The sequence below is a fragment of the Silene latifolia genome, chromosome 7 (genome assembly GCF_048544455.1).
Source record: "Silene latifolia isolate original U9 population chromosome 7, ASM4854445v1, whole genome shotgun sequence".
NCBI lineage: Eukaryota > Viridiplantae > Streptophyta > Magnoliopsida > Caryophyllales > Caryophyllaceae > Silene > Silene latifolia.
This window is the reverse complement of record NC_133532.1, coordinates 71,018,303-71,033,773: the sequence shown is the minus strand read 5'-3', so window position 1 is coordinate 71,033,773 and position 15,471 is coordinate 71,018,303. Positions and strand designations below refer to the sequence as shown.

Here is a 15,471-nt window from a genome sequence, read left to right as displayed (position 1 = left end):
AGGGTTATGGGCAACCCACTTGTACTTGTGTATCATAGTATGCAAATCAATGAGATGACCACCTTCTTTCGCCTCATACTTGTCATCTTTGTTGAAGTTTGGATCAAAGTATTTAGCTAGGATAGTGACTAGGCCGCCATTCACAATAACGGTAGTGCCTTTCTTCCCACAATAAATATTTAACCATTTATCCACCAAGAGCCTTAGAAAGTTAAAAGGCTTGGTGAATTTCCTACCAACGTTCAAAGCCGACTCAAGAAGAACAAAATCGACTTTGGTGAAATGGTTGGTGTCTTTTCTTGCATTGATGGTGTTCCCTACGACCTTGTGCCATACTCTTATGCCCGGATGGTGGACTAAAAGAGCACGACTCGCATGAAAGTCTTCAAATTTCCTTCCGGAAATCGCCTCCCAAAGAGGGTCGGGGTCATATTTGCCAACATTCTTAAAATAACTCGGAGAATCACTAAGACTAATCTACACTACATGATGCATGGGTTTGTTTATAACGGAGAGCGTAATATAGATTACCTCCCGTTGCGTATGCATGTACTTCCCCAAACTGAGATAGACATTATTTCTAATGTCTTAAATTTTGGGGTAGTTCATGCACACAAGATACAATGCATGGAACTATATATTGTCATTTTGGATTTTTCAAATGGGAACAATAAAAAGAACACCTCAATGGGGTCGACGTGTTAGTCCTCATGTTGCTAGGACTTTCCAACTATGATCAAGATAAAAATAAAGAAAACAAAGAAAGAAGTAGACAAACCTCAAGAGGGTAGGAGCCTCCAAAGTTTGCTAGTCCTCCACCATATCATCATTGTCATCATTTTCCTCCATAGAAGCAGACTCATCTCCACTCTCATCTTCACTTCCTTGATCTTGCTCACTTCCTGCATCATCTTCATTACCCTCTACTTCTTCATCTAACTCTTAATCAACACCCTCATCATCAACATTCTCATCTTCACCCGATCTTTCACCCCTAGATGTGCTTGAAAAGAAAACTTCCCTATCCGCCCAACTAGGCAAAGGACATGAAGGATCAAGTAGTCCTTGCCTAGATAAATGAAGGAGAGGTGTATATTAGGCCAAGTATGCATCTACTCGATCATTATAAGCTTGTTTGTGCATCTCTTGCATGAGGAGAGTCATGTTGTCATTGCCCACTTCAACATCTTTGGGTTTGAACTCTTGATATTTGAATGGGTAGGGTGGTGTGATAATGGAGGAGGAGGGCTCTTCAATCTCGCCCCTTTGTTGACGGATGATGTACTCGACGCCTTTGGAAAGTGGAAGAAGGTAGTTTGTTCGATGAGCACTTAATCGGCATATCTTGGAAGGTAAAGTGAAAGATCTAGCATCATTGGTTAGCCACCCATAGTTGGTGTTAAGAGAGTTGTGCTTGACCCATTTGTACTTATAAATCATGGCATCCATGTCAATGAGATGACCCCCTTTGATCGCCACATAGGTGTTATCCTTGTTGAAATTTGCGTCAAAGTGCTTGGCCAAGAGAGTAACTAGACCTCCATTTACAATATGAGCGGTGCCTTCCTTGCCACAATCAACATTAAGCCATCTTTCCATCAAAAGCCTTAAAGCATTGTAGGGCTTAGTGAATTCCCTTCAGACATTTAAGGCCGACTCAAGTAGAACACAATCGAGCTTTGTAAAGTGATTAGTACCTTTTCTCGCTATTATAGTATTCCCAATGACCTTGTGCCACACTCTAATGCCCGGATGGTGGACTAATAGAGCGCGACAAGCATGAAAGCTCACAAATTTCTTCCCGGAAATCGCCTCCCAAAGACGAGCGGGGTCATACTTTTCGGGCATCTTGTGATAGTATGGTGTATCACTAAGGCCTAATGCTTTACTAAAAACATCAAAGGTGATGCACCTATTCATATTCGCAAGACGAAACTCGATGTATTCTCTAGTCTCTACCTTAGTCACTTTCAATGAACTTAAGAATTCCAAGGTAAGGGAGGGGTATGTCAATTCTCTTGTAGTAAACAATTTTCCCAACCCCATGGCTTCAAGGAAGGCTTTTGTTTGTTCAAGGACACCCAATTTATTCAAGGCATCTTCACAAATGAATTTGGTGGGCAAAATGGCTTTCTTAGCATACTTGGCAAATGTATCCCTATGGGAGTTAGAAATGAAAATTACCTCCGGATAGTTGGGTAATTGAGCGATTTCCGGAGTTGTTGTTGTTGTTGTTGCTTCCAAGGGAAGTTTGCACTAGAAACCACCATAGCCATTGAAGCTTTCTTTGCTTGAAAGCTTTGTTGCCTTTTCGAATGTGTCTTTGCCTTGAGTTCCTTTGTTGCTCCTTTTGTTCTTGCCATTGTTGATTATACCAAGAAAAGATTGAACATATTCAATTTCTAATTATACCCAAATCGATTTAAGATGAAAGGATTTGTCTTTGTGTTTCAAAAATAGACTCACTTGTTGAAGATTTTGGTGCTTGGATTGATTATTGTTGCAAAAGGAATGATTAATTGTTGTTGTAAGGAAGTTTGGATTTGATTTTGTTGAATTTGGTTGAGGAAATCTTATTTTTGGTGATGGAGAGGATGAGGGTTTTTGGGTTTATGGGTAGTGTTTGAATGAATGAATGAATGAAATGAGTGTGGGAGGGTCTATTAAAACACCCAAAAAATTCAAAACTGTAGGGGGAAGACGAGCGGATTCCCTTCGGGACGCTCGAATTCTGCTCAATTTGGCTTCAGGAAAACTCGCCCAAAGACGATTGTCTTTCAGTGAAGACGAGCGGCTTTCCTCAAAGACGAGCGGATTCTGTAACACCCCTCGTTGAGGTAACTAAAAGTAACTAGTAAATCGTGGCGGAAACACGAGATTTTTGAAAACTTTTAAGGCTTCTAAAGAAGTCCAACGCGAGGCATCACCAACACGATAAATAAGTTTAGACAGTGAAGTTTAAGTTTACAAAACAAGTCTATTTATTGGGGAAAAGATATCCCACGAATTAACATAGATTCGAAAAGTAGGTGAGTCTATTATGTGATAACTAAATAAGGTCCGAGGTAAGAACTCGCTAGCTCACACGGTCTTCCCCACTTAAGCTTCATCACAAACCTGTCATTCATAATAAATATGAAAGCCACGGTCGGTGGGGAGTAACTCGGGTTCTCCCACCACAATATGTCAAAATACAAGTAATTAAGAATTTAATCAAATAAACAAGCATGAGAGTAAGATACTTACGGTGACGAGAGGATCATGATTAGTATACAAAATGCAATAAGAGTAGTTACGCATAAATGAGAGAAGAATTATTAGGTCAAACGGTCAAATATTGACTCAACTCAAATGTAAGACAAATTACAAAGTATAGACTCAAACAAGACAACCCTCTAGACTCCAACCTCTTGGTAGGACGACGATCATAATACGGTCCTAGTCTAAACCTGGCCAGACTCTCGGGATGGACGACACCCGATCGACAAACGATACCAAATCGTATCCAAGACTCGAAATATGGTACACCTAACCGTGCCCGAAAGTCGAGTAACCTCAAGCGGAACCTTGTCACCTAACCGTGACCCCCGGTCCGAAAAAGGCGGAAGGAAAAAATAGCCCAACTCGGAAACAATGGCACCTAACCGTGACCCAATGTCCGAGGGCAAATAAATAGGGAAAGTCGAGTAGTCACACAATGTAAACCGTCACACTCCGGTCCGAACAAGAACCATAACCATTATGCATGATCATAACATTAATGAGTCTTAAAGTAACCAATTATCGATAGGAAAGAAGATGCATGCATAGCTCAATCATTATTAGAAGTCGCAAGTGAAATAGAACAAACAGGGGACTCCCAGTAGGGTGGTGTACGCCGCGGCCACCGGCCGGGACAACATGCCAAAGTCAAAATTTAATAAAACTTACAAAGTGCACTCCCAGGCCAAGTCGACCTCCGGCCGCCGTCACCCTACTGGGACTACACCAAATTTCAAAAACACATAAAACCATCACAGCACTCCCAGTAGGTCGAGAGACCGCCGATCACCCTACTGAATACGCCCAAACTCAAAATCACCTAAAATCCTCGGTGTACTCCCCCAGTCCAGATCGTCGACGCCGTCACACCACTGGGACTACAGCTTTCTAAAATGAGTCCAAAACTTACGGGATCTCCCAGCCGGTCATGAACCGGCCGCCGTCCCACCCTACTGGGACTACAAACACGCAAATTCCATGCAAAACACTTCCAAATCATTTGAAACCAACAAAAATCGTTTCTCATCAATTGTTTACGTATCCTAGCATGATTCTAACTCGGAAAAACAACATATTTGAGCATGTGAATGGGTAATTTCGGATTCAAGAGATGTAGCATGAGATTTTCATCCAAACATGTGAGAATTGCAAACAAGCATGACATTCAACAACCAAATTAGCACCAATCATGAAAGATACAACTTTTAACATTCATATGAGATTATAACTACATAAAACCACACAATTTTAACATAAAAGTCGAGTAACCCATCACCGTTACCTTTTTGCACTTCAATCTTCTAAAGACTCGTCAATGATGTAGCTATCCTCCTCCGGGTTGTCCAAGTTCTCCCCTAAACACAAAAATAAAGATATTAAGTCAAGAATCCACATCCTTGAAAGATGAGAATTTCGAAATAGAGGAAAAGATGGCGACTTTCTTACTTAGAAAGGAAGGAAATGAGAAAAGGAAGAGAATGGCGCGAAAAGGAACGAGATTGGTGAAGAATTGAGTGAGATATGGTGGTTTTAGGGTTAGTAAGGGAAGGTTCAACAATGGTGGGGTGGTTGTTGGGAAATTTCAGAAATTACAAGTGAGGGAGATGAAGTTGTGAGGGTTTAGTTGAGGTTTTGTGTAGAGAAAAGAGGAGAGAAAAGGCCCATAAGTCAAGTTAAGCCCAATAACTCAAAACGAGTCGGTATCCACTAGAATTTTCGTCCCAAGTCTACTATAACTCGAGACGGAGAATAATATTATTAAAATCTACACTATTATTACCGTTACACGGCTATGACGATATTTTATGAAAATAAGCTTTAAATAATAATTATTTAATAAAAATTACTTAAAAATTTATTTAAAATATAAGGAAAGCGCGGGGTGTTACAATCATCCCACCTTTTAAAAAGTTTCGCCCTCGAAACTTGAAACGAAAAGGTATTACCTTAAGAAAACAAACTAGGGTACTTGACACGCATGGAAGCTTCCGGCTCCCAAGTCTCTTCTTCAACATCACCACACTTCCACAAAACCTTCACCAAGGGCACCACTTTGCTCCTTAGCTTCTTCTCCTTCTTGTCCAAGATACGAATCGGTCTCTCCTCGAAAGAAAGACTAGGCTCAAGCTCGGGAATCTCATTTTGCAACACATGACTAGGGTCGCTAATGTATTTCCTAAGTTGAGAAACATGAAAGACATCATGAACTTTACCCAAACTCGGGGCAAATCCAACTTATAAGCCACGACACCAATCCTCTTTACCACTTCATAGGGTCCAATGTACTTTGGACTCAACTTCCCTTTGACTCCAAATCTCTTGACTCCCTTCATCGGGGACACCTTCAAGAACACTTTATCTCCAACTTCAAATTCCAAGGGTCGACGGCGAACATCGGCATAGGATTTCTGGCGATCTTGGGCGGCTTTCATTCTTTCACGGATGAGCTTCACTTGATCAATCGTCTCGGCTAACTTGTCGGGTCCTAGATCACGGACATCACTTGCTTGATCCCAACGGATCGGATGCGACATTTCCTTCCATAAAGGGCTTCATAAGGGGCCATCTTGATAGAAGCATGATAACTATTATTGTAAGAAAATTCCACCAAAGGTAAGCTCTTCTCCCAACTAGAATGAAAATCAAGGGCACAAGCACGCAACAAGTCTTCTAAAGTTTGAATCGTCCTCTCGGATTGTCCATCGGTAGCGGCATGAAAAGCGGTACTCATCAACAACTTACTACCCATAGCATCTTGCAAAGCTTTCCAAAATCTTGAACAAAACCTCGGGTCACGATCCGAAACGATCTCCTTAGGAACACCGTGGTAACGAACGATCTCTTCAACATAAGCACTAGCAAGACGGTCTAAACTCCAAGTCTCTTTGATAGGAATGAACCTAGCACACTTGGTCAACCTATCCACAACAACCCATACGGCATCCTTTCCACCAACAGTCTTAGGCAAAGCCATCACAAAATCCATGGAAATGGACTCCCACTTCCATAAAGGAACATCCAACGGTTGTAGCAAACCACCGGGTCTCTTATGCTCAATCTTTACTTGTTGGCAAGTAAGACATCTTCCCACATATGACACAATGTCATTCTTCATGTTAGGCCACCAAAACTGAAGCTTCAAATCCTTATACATCTTGTCTCCTCCGGGGTGAATCGAATAAGGGGATAGATGAGCTTCATCTAGAACTCTCTTCCTCAAATCAACGGCATCGGGCACATACATGCGTCCTCGGTAACGGAGGTAACCTCTAGCATCAATCTCACAATCCTTTGCTTTCCCTTCAAGAAGCTTGGCTTGAAAACTTTTAAATGTAGCATCGCCCACAAGGCTATCTAGAATCTCACGGTGAAGCACGGGCTCGGCAACCATAGCACCAAGATAATCAAAACCACCCTCTACAAGTTGCAAACTTAACTTACGAAACTCGGCACAAAGGTCATCGGGGAGTACACGGATAGCACTCAAGGGATGAGTAGACTTCCTACTAAGGGCATCGGCAACCACATTTGCCTTTCCTTCATGATACAACAACTCCATGTCGTAATCATTCACCAATTCCAACCATCGTCGTTGTCTCATATTCAAATCCTTTTGGGTGAAGATATACATCAAACTCTTATGATCGGTGTAGATACGGCAATGGACTCCAATGAGGTAGTGTCTCCACATCTTCAAGGCATGAACGATGGCGGCTAACTCCAAATCATGAGTGGGATAGTTCACCTCATGAACCCTCAATTGTCGCGAAGCATAGGCAACAACTCTTCTATTTTGCATGAGAACACAACCCAAACCCATCTTAGAAGCATCACAAAACACATCAAAATCAACTCCATCCTCGGGCAAGGTCAACACGGGGGCGGTAGTCAACCTCTTCTTCAACTCTTGGAATGCACTTTCACAAGCTTCGGTCCACACAAACTTGGTCTCTTTCTTCAAAAGTTGAGTCATCGGTCTAGCAAGCTTGGAAAAATCTTTCACAAAGCGGCGGTAGTAACCCGCCAAACCCAAGAAACTACGGATCTCACCAACATCGGTTGGACTCTTCCACTCGATCACGGCTTCAATCTTCGAAGGATCTACCATGACACCATCTTTAGATATCACATGGCCTAGGAAAGACACCTTAGACAACCAAAATTCACACTTGGAGAATTTGGCAAACCACTTTGACACGACGGAGGATTTCCAAAATGATACGAAGGTGATTGGCATGCTCTTCTTCGGACTTGGAAAAGATGAGGATATCATCTATGAAGACCACAACACACTTGTCTAAGAACTCGCTAAAGGTCCGGTTCATTTGGTCCATGAAGATAGAAGGGGCATTGGTTAAACCAAAGGGCATCACCTTAAACTCGAAATGTCCATATCTCGTGCTAAAGGCGGTCTTAGGGATATCGGACTCACGAACGGGGATTTGGTGATAACCGGATCTCAAATCAATCTTGGAGAAAGTAGAAGCACCTTTGAGTTGATCAAACGAATCTTCAATTCTTGGTAGAGGATACTTGTTCTTGATGGTAACACGGTTAAGCTCACGGTAGTCAATGCAAAGTCTCATAGATCCATCTTTCTTCTTCACAAAGAGAACGGGAGCACCCCAAGGCGAGGCACTAGGTCTAATGAATCCTTTCTCAATCATCTCATCAAGTTGCTTTCTCAACTCCTTCAACTCGGTTGGCGCCATACGGTACGGGGCTTTAGCAATCGGACCGGTTCCGGGTACAAGGTCGATAGAGAACTCAACATCACGCTCGGGAGGAATTCCGGGCAATTCTTCGGGAAAGACATCGGCGAACTCACAAACCACGGGCACTTCTTCGATATTTGGTAAGGAAGGGGAGGTAGAAGTCACCACGCATAGAAAGATTTGGTAACCTTTCCTCCTCATACTCATCAACTTCAAAGCGGAAATCAACTTCACACCTTCTTGGGAACGGACTCCTCTATAAGACACACGAGTGCCTAGCGGACTCTTGAGGCGAATCTTTTGGTCTCTACACTCGAATCTTGCATCATACTTTGACAACCAATCCATACCCAAAATTACATCGAATTCCTCAAGGGGAAAACGAAGTAGGTTAGCGGGGAACAAGGTTCCCGAAATAGAGATAGGAATGTCGGAGAAAGAAAGGGAACAAGAGAACATTTCTCCGGAAGGTAAAGATATAGAAGTTTCCTCACTAGGAATTGGTTCAAGGGCTAATTTTTCCGAAAACTTGGAAGATATAAAGGATAAAGATGCGCCGGTATCGAATAGAATAAGGCAAGGTTGATCAAAAATTGAGAACATACCCGTAATGATATCGGGATGAGCGGCGGCTTCGGCTCGACTCATGACAAAGATAGTTCCTCTTGGCCTAGCATTTGGAGTAGGGGCATTCTTCTTCTCGGGGCAATCGGCAACACGATGTCCGGGCTTCTTACAATGAAAGCAAGTCAAGGGCTTGCCATAGCATCCAACTCCGGGGTGTAGAGCTTGCCTACAATGGTAGCACTTACGGTCCTTCTCAAGTTCATTGGTTGGTGTGGGAACTTGTCCTCTAGATTCTTGAACTCTCGGTCCTTGTCCTCCATGATCTTGCATCCTTGGCACAAACCTTCTCTTGTTGGCATAGTTGGAAGTAGAAGGCACAAATGGTCTCTTGCCATGAAAGTTAGAACGATAAGAATGAGAAGAGGAGTGGATTTTGGAATCTTCTTCAATGGCCTTCAAAGAACTTTCGGCCCAAATAGCATCATCATAAACTTCCACGAAGGTAGTTGAGCTTCTTCTCACCATGCTTTCCACCTTAGGGTTCAACTTGTTCTTGTAGAAGTAGACACGATCTTCTTCATCTTTCACGAACTTGGAGGCATAATGAGCAAGTTCATTAAACTTGTCGGTGTAGGCTTGAATTGATAGCTTCCCTTGCTTGAAATCCATGAATTCCTTCAACCTTTGTTGCTTGAGCTCCTTAGGATAGAAGCGAGTCTCCACGAGTGACTTGAAGCGGTTCCAATCAAAGTTGGGGTCTTGAGTAGCGGTAGGACCGGTCAAAGTCCACCACCTATCGGCTTCCTTCACAAGAAAGTGAGAGGCTAATCTCACCTTGTCCTCCTCTCGGGCATCAAAGAGAGAGAAGTTCTTCTCCATATCACGAAACCATTCCGAGAGAGCAACGGGATCCACTTCACCACCATAGGTCCTAGCCTTGTTCCTTGCTAGTTGACTTGCAATCCAAGCATAGCTTCCTTGACGGTTGGCTTCATGTAGAGGGGAAGCGGGTTGAACATTTTGTTGATTAGCAAGCACTTGAGTGAGGGCTTGCATGATAGCATTCTCCACATTGGTCGCTCGTACCATCTTCTTTGCACAAGAGTAAACAAGTTAGAACCTATCACAAAGCATACACAAAAAGGCTACCAACTTAGGTCCTTAATTCTACCCATCTCTCATTCATTATTCAAGGTCAAGTAATAATTTTAAGTTGGGGTACACGTGTGTGCGTCGGGAGCAATATATGCTCTGATACCAACTGTGACACCCCTCGTTGAGGTAACTAAAAGTAACTAGTAAATCGTGGCGGAAACACGAGATTTTTGAAAACTTTTAAGGCTTCTAAAGAAGTCCAACGCGAGGCATCACCAACACGATAAATAAGTTTAGACAGTGAAGTTTAAGTTTACAAAACAAGTCTATTTATTGGGGAAAAGATATCCCACGAATTAACATAGATTCGAAAAGTCGGTGAGTCTATTATGTGATAACTAAATAAGGTCCGAGGTAAGAACTCGCTAGCTCACACGGTCTTCCCCACTTAAGCTTCATCACAAACCCGTCATTCATAATAAATATGAAAGCCACGTCGGTGGGGAGTAACTCGGGTTCTCCCACCACAATATGTCAAAATACAAGTAATTAAGAATTTAATCAAATAAACAAGCATGAGAGTAAGATACTTACGGTGACGAGAGGATCATGATTAGTATACAAAATGCAATAAGAGTAGTTACGCATAAATGAGAGAAGAATTATTAGGTCAAACGGTCAAATATTGACTCAACTCAAATGTAAGACAAATTACAAAGTATAGACTCAAACAAGACAACCCTCTAGACTCCAACCTCTTGGTAGGACGACGATCATAATACGGTCCTAGTCTAAACCTGGCCAGACTCTCGGGATGGACGACACCCGATTCGACAAACGATACCAAATCGTATCCAAGACTCGAAATATGGTACACCTAACCGTGCCCGAAAGTCGAGTAACCTCAAGCGGAACCTTGTCACCTAACCGTGACCCCCGGTCCGAAAAAGGCGGAAGGAAAAAATAGCCCAACTCGGAAACAATGGCACCTAACCGTGACCCAATGTCCGAGGGCAAATAAATAGGGAAAGTCGAGTAGTCTCACAATGTAAAACGTCACACTCGGGTCCGAACAAGAACCATAACCATTATGCATGATCATAACATTAATGAGTCTTAAAGTAACCAATTATCGATAGGAAAGAAGATGCATGCATAGCTCAATCATTATTAGAAGTCGCAAGTGAAATAGAACAAACAGGGGACTCCCAGCCGGGTGGTGTACGCCCGCCGGGCCACCGGCTGGGACAACATGCCAAAGTCAAAATTTAATAAAACTTACAGTGCACTCCCAGCCGGTCAGTAGACCGGCCGCCGGTCACCCGGCTGGGACTACAGCCAAATTTCAAAAACACATAAAACCATCAGTGCACTCCCAGTAGGTCGGTGACCGGCCGCGATCACCCTACTGGGAATACGCCCAAACTCAAAATCACCTAAAATCCTCGGTGTACTCCCACCCGGTCGAAGAGACGGCCACCCTACACCAGGGGACTACAGCTTTCTAAAATGAGTCCAAAACTTACGGGATCTCCCAAATGGTCAAGAGACCGCCGCCGTCACCCTACTGGGACTACAAACACGCAAATTCCATGCAAAACACTTCCAAATCATTTGAAACCAACAAAAATCGTTTCTCATCAATTGTTTACGTATCCTAGCATGATTCTAACTCGGAAAAACAACATATTTGAGCATGTGAATGGGTAATTTCGGATTCAAGAGATGTAGCATGAGATTTTCATCCAAACATGTGAGAATTGCAAACAAGCATGACATTCAACAACCAAATTAGCACCAATCATGAAAGATACAACTTTTAACATTCATATGAGATTATAACTACATAAAACCACACAATTTTAACATAAAAGTCGAGTAACCCATCACCGTTACCTTTTTGCACTTCAATCTTCTAAAGACTCGTCAATGATGTAGCTATCCTCCTCCGGGTTGTCCAAGTTCTCCCCTAAACACAAAAATAAAGATATTAAGTCAAGAATCCACATCCTTGAAAGATGAGAATTTCAAAATAGAGGAAAAGATGGCGACTTTCTTACTTAGAAAGAAGGGAAATGAGAAAAGGAAGAGAATGGCGCGAAAAGGAACGAGATTGGTGAAGAATTGAGTGAGATATGGTGGTTTTAGGGTTAGTAAGGGAAGGTTCAACAATGGTGGGGTGGTTGTTGGGAAATTTCAGAAATTACAAGTGAGGGAGATGAAGTTGTGAGGGTTTAGTTGAGGTTTTGTGTAGAGAAAAGAGGAGAGAAAAGGCCCATAAGTCAAGTTAAGCCCAATAACTCAAAACGAGTCGGTATCCACTAGAATTTTCGTCCCAAGTCTACTATAACTCGAGACGGAGAATAATATTATTAAAATCTACACTATTATTACCGTTACAAGGCTATGACGATATTTTATGAAAATAAGCTTTAAATAATAATTATTTAATAAAAATTACTTAAAAATTTATTTAAAATATAAGGAAAGCGCGGGGTGTTACAGATTCTCTTACAGGAACTTTGCCAAATCTGCACTGGCAAAAAGACGAGCGTCTTTCTGCAAAAACGAGAGGCCAGTTTTAGACGAGCGTCTTCTCAGCTGGGACGCTTGGATTCTCTAACCGACCAATTTTTTTGATTTTGCAGCTCATTTGGACGGACGGATTCTTCCACAGATGCTCGGATTCCTATAAGACGAGTGGATTACCCAGAAGACGCTCGGATTCCTCCTAGTCTACCCGGATTCAGGTCCATCCGTGCACTTGCATATCCCGTGTCATTTTCATTCTTCAAATTCCGTGTTCTTCATTGTAGGGGCACTATAAAGGCATGAATAGCCTAGGCAATTGCTATCCCCACACTAAGTTAAAGCACTACACATCAATAAAATCATTAGTCCCTTCCTCACTTCTCTAAAAAATGATGAATATCTTGATCAACGCACAAAAAGCCAAAAATGACAAAAATGCAATGTAAGAATTAAAATGCAAGTTAGGGAGTTAGAAATATTTACAAATGGTGGTTTGGAGAGGACTCCACCAAACTCTTATCCTTAGTGAGATGTCATGGGGGCATGTTCAAGGTGTTGTTGATGTTACTCAACACCTTGAAGAAGTAGCCAAAAGCTTGTTCATTATCATGATAAAGATCCTCAATAGATCTTTTCACTTGTTGTCCTTTATGTTGGTCTTGATCGATAGCATTACCAATGTAGGGATTGAAAATCCCTTCAAACTCATCGTCCCAAAGACCACTAACTTCGTCTACTTGATCATTAAAAATCTCTTGAGTTGATAGAGACAACTCTTCTCCTTTCTTGTTTTGGCCAATGGGGCCATTCTCTTCACTTGTCATGGGTGATCTTTTCAAGCTCTCTTTGTTACAATTCACTTTCTCTTTTGATGGAGCATCGTCAACTTTCTTTTTCCATTGGAATTCCGACTTCTTCCTCTCATTCTTCCGGCTATAATGATCAACCATAAAACATGGTTCATGCAAACGGGGAGCTCTCATGGTCTTGTCAAGATTGAAAGTTATGCTCTCATCTCCCACCTCTAGAGTGAGCTCTTCATGCTTCACATCTATCACCGCACCCGCGGTGTGTAAGAAAGGTCTACCTAGAATGATTGGAATATTGGAGTTTTCTTCCATGTCAACAATGACAAAGTCCACCGGGATGAAAAATTTCCCAACTCTTACGGGAACATCGTCCCATATCCCTAATGGTGTCGACGTCGATCTATCGGTCATTTGGAGTGTGATATTGGTACATTTAAGCTCTCCCATCCCTAACCTTTTACTTACCGAATACGGCATAACACTCACACTAGCCCCTTGATCACATAAGACTTTGTTGATCGATGTGTCGCCAATGGTACACGGTATTGAGAAGCTTCCCGGATCTTTAAGTTTCGGAGGTGAACTCCCTTGAAGGATTGCACTACTCACCTTAGTGAAGGCGATAGTTTCGAGCTTCCGGATCGACTTCTTTTTCGTAAGCATGTCTTTCATGTACTTTGCATAGGCCGGCATGTGATTGATTATTTCCGTGAAAGGAATCGAGACTTCCAAATTCTTCACAATTTCCATAAATTTTCTAAGTTGGTGATCAAATTTGGGCTTGGCTTGATGACTTGGAAAAGGAAGTCTAATCACAATGGGTTCCTTCTCCTTGGCCTTGTCTTCACTTGTCTTTGAAACTTCTTCTTTTGATGGTTCTCCATCCTTGGAGTTTTGCACCACTTCGTCTTTGTCACTAGCTTCCACAACTTCATCCTCAACTTGCTTCTTTGGTGCTTCATACCTCGTACCACTCCTCAAGTGGATGGCACTAACCGTTTCATGTCTCGGAGGATTATTTTGAGGTGGTAATTGCCCCTTTTGTCTTTGTGAGCTTGAAGATGCTAGTTGAGTCAATTGGGTTTCTAACATTTTGGTGTGGGATAGGATGTTGTTGATGGTGATTTCCTTTGCTTGACTATCCTTTTACATTTGAGTGAAAAACTCTTGTTGATTCTTTTGCATTTGGAGGACCGGTTTTTGAACATCAAAACCTTGGTCATTTTGTTGATTATATGGAGTCTGATTTTGTAACCTTGGTTTTGGTTGTAAAAGGGTCTTTGATTTTGGTTTCTCATGGGAGGTGGGGTGTATGTTGGTTGAAGGTTTTGAGCATTTTCGCTTTTGTATGAGAGATTTGGGTGGAATTTAGTGTTTTCATTGTAATAATTTGAATAAGGGGTACCACTCTTATATGCTTGAAAAGCATTGACTTGTTCATTTGTTCCCCTACATTCACTTTGGTCATGTCCCAAAGTTCCACAATTCTCACATATCCCACTTGGGATTGATGAAGATGTCGTCATGGCATTAACATGTTGCTTTGGTGATTTTGAGGCTTCTTCAAGTCTAGCCATAGCTTTTTCGGACATCAAATTGATGGTATCAATGTGAGCACTAAGTTGAGCACCCAATCGAGTAATAAAGTCCACTTCATGCTTTCCTCCTCTAGTAGCCTTGCGAGGTCTACTATATTATGAATTATGAACCGCCATTTCCTCAATCTTGTTCCAAGTTTGATTATCGTCAACTTCGGTGAATATACCATTTGATCCCATGTTGAGAATGTTTCTTGAGTCTTCATAAAGACCATTCCAAAATTGTTGTACCAAGAACCACTCGCTAAGTCCATGATGAGGACATGAGCGACAAATTCCCTTGAATCGCTCCCAAGCTTCATACAAGGATTCTTCATCTCTTTGCTTAAAGCCCGTAATTTGAGCTCTTAGCATGTTAGTCTTTTCCGGTGGGTAGAACGTTTTATAGAAAGCTAGGGCAAATTTCTTCCAAGAGTCAATTCCGAGTGTAGCCTTATCAAGGCCTTTCAACCATTGTTTTGCGGTGCCAATTAGAGAAAAAGGAAATAAGACCCATCAAATTTGGTCTTGAGTTACACCGGTTTGAGAAATCGCATCACAATAGTCACAAAAAGTCTCCATGTGAGAGTGAGGGTCTTCACTAGTCATCCCCCCAAATTGGCTTCTTTCGACTAATTGGATAAATGCGGATTTCGCAATGAAATTTCCGGTTAAGTGTTGTGGTGTGGGAGTACCATTGGGTAGGTTCTCTTTGGTGGGTATGGAATGTGATGAAAATTTAGGCAATGTGGGTTGATTTTGTGTTGGATTTTGTGTTGGGTTCTCCTCACCTTCTCTTGCAAAAGGGTTGACGAACTCAATAGCGTTTGGTTGAATATCTACAACCTCACCAATACCTCTCAAAGTTCCTCTAGCAAGTCTTCTATTGGTTGTCAAAGTCCTTTCAATTTCGTG

General features: G+C 42.0%; 1 non-coding gene across 1 annotated transcript; it reads left to right on the top strand.

Annotated features, from left to right (window-relative positions):
• The first annotated feature begins 14,824 nt into the window (after nucleotides 1–14,824).
• Nucleotides 14,825–14,931, top strand: LOC141593226 (small nucleolar RNA R71). The gene has a single exon (XR_012521328.1). It is a non-coding gene; the product is annotated as a small nucleolar RNA R71 (small nucleolar RNA).
• The last annotated feature ends 540 nt before the right edge of the window (nucleotides 14,932–15,471 follow it).